Consider the following 2,091-nt stretch of genomic DNA (forward strand, 5'->3'; position numbering starts at 1 on the left):
TGGGTAGGTGTCTTGCCAAATTTGGCAATTAAAGCAGACTTCATACACTCATACTGACCCCTGTCTTCCACACTCAGCTTCAGAATATAGTCATACCCAGTCTGAGACACTCTGCTTAACAAACACTTAGCCCAATCTCTTTTTGTCAACATCAATTGCACAAGCCATTTCAAACGCTTCAATCCATTGGAGGATATCAGAACCCTCCACAAATACACCAACCAAATCTTTTATAAATTTAGTTGCTGGGGACCTGACACTCTCACTGGGTTTCGCTGAAGTCTCCACTCTAGCTTTCTCTAGCTGGATTCTCTGACATTCAGTGTCCTGGTTCTTGAGTTCAAGGTCCTTATTTTTGAGTTCAAGATCCCCCTTCTTGAGCTCCACTTGTTGAGCCAACTCCTCCTTCTTAAACTCAGCATCTATTTCCAACTTGCGATATTCAAAGGCCAATTTCAAGCTCCAAGGAATTGCTGGGGTTCGGAACAGAGGCAGCAGGAATGGTGGCATTCCCAGAAACAGATTCAGTAGAGCCCCCAGGGGCAGGGTCTTCATTGGTTGCATTCCCCCCCTCAACAAGAGTTTCACCATCGGTCTGGTAGTCCACCAGGGCAGCTATCAGCTCAGCCCTAGACTTATCCACAAAGTCTATCTCCCTGGCTTCAAAAGCACTCTGGAGAGCCTTCAAGCTCATCCTAGTCAATTTACCATTTTCAATAGACTCCATTGCTTGTAATGCAGTTATTTTGTACAAAACCAAACCTTAATGTAATAAAGTGCAGATATTTTGTAAGTGGCAAGGTTATACACTGATTCTTAAAACCATAAGCATCCCACCGCTGCCACCAGTGTAAAGACTGGAGGGGGGGTGTCCATACTTCCGCTCTCTATATGGTAGTGGAGAGGCACAGAGGACCCAGCCAAGATTCTCTATTATTGGTAACATAGTCGAGCTATCAAGGCCTAGCTTCTCAGGAGGTGATGCAGGCTGGTTCTTAAGTACAGTGTAGTCCCCGAACCCCCACAAAGGAATGTCCACACACTGTATTACTGAAAACACAGTCTTTATATAATATATATTCAAAGGTATGTACACTATCACAATAACGCACTTTGTACTCGGAAATCAACAATGATAAATATATACAATTCTAAAGTGGTACCACCAATGTTATCGAATCTCATTAAAGTGCATCAACTGTACGGTTAAAATGTCACACAGCTAAATAACGAGGAAACCAGCAATAGAGACAGGATGGAACGTAAGATGGTTGAAACAATAGGCAGATTGCTGGCCTATACCGATAGACACAGTTCTGTGTGGAGATCCCCCCAACTGGGCATCCTGTAAAATAAAGATATATAGCACAAGCCCAGTCCATATATTGTTCAATAGCCTTATTTCCTCCTATTAAGGTTTTACCCCCCCAATGTACCTGGTGGAGTAGAGTTCTTCAAAGACGCGTCGAAGGATCCTTCTTGAGTGACTCCCTTTAAAGCAGGAGCCACGGATCGTCGAGAGGCATCGAAGATGGTGAACTTGTCGTCGAAGGCGGCGATGAGAAGTTCAAGGGTGCTGAGACCCCGATGTCGATCCAGGCGGTGCTCGTCAGCGACGTCCTGCGACGATGAGGTGTGCGGGGCACCTCGGCGACGGATTGTTCCGGACCGCAAAGAGTTTCGGAGGAACTGTGGCCCAACAAGGGCGTCGGGTCATTGAAGTCTTTGTGGTCTTCAGGTGGCGGGAAACCCATCGGTGTATTCTCCTCGGCGCGTTGGTCGTCCTCGACTTTCTCGGCGGGACAAAGCGGTCGACGTTGCGGACAAGGGAGTCCTTGGATTCAAATGTTCTGAGGCAAAGGAGCGGGCGGCTCCGTTCGTCGGCGGCACGGCATCAAGTGGTCGCCACGGCTGGGCAACTCAACTTCGACGGGCCTCCAGGCGTTACACAAACCTGCGAACCCTGGTCGACGGCAATAGACTTCGACAGCGCCGAAATCCGGCTGCTTTGCTTCGTTCTCCTCAGCGGTCCCATCTCGGGCCGGCAGCCTTTCGAGGGTCTGACTTCCAGGGAGCTTTGCGAAGGTTAGC

This window comes from Ambystoma mexicanum, chromosome 3q (genome assembly GCF_040938575.1).
Source record: "Ambystoma mexicanum isolate Mex_15411 chromosome 3q, UKY_AmexF1_1, whole genome shotgun sequence".
Classification (NCBI taxonomy): domain Eukaryota; kingdom Metazoa; phylum Chordata; class Amphibia; order Caudata; family Ambystomatidae; genus Ambystoma; species Ambystoma mexicanum.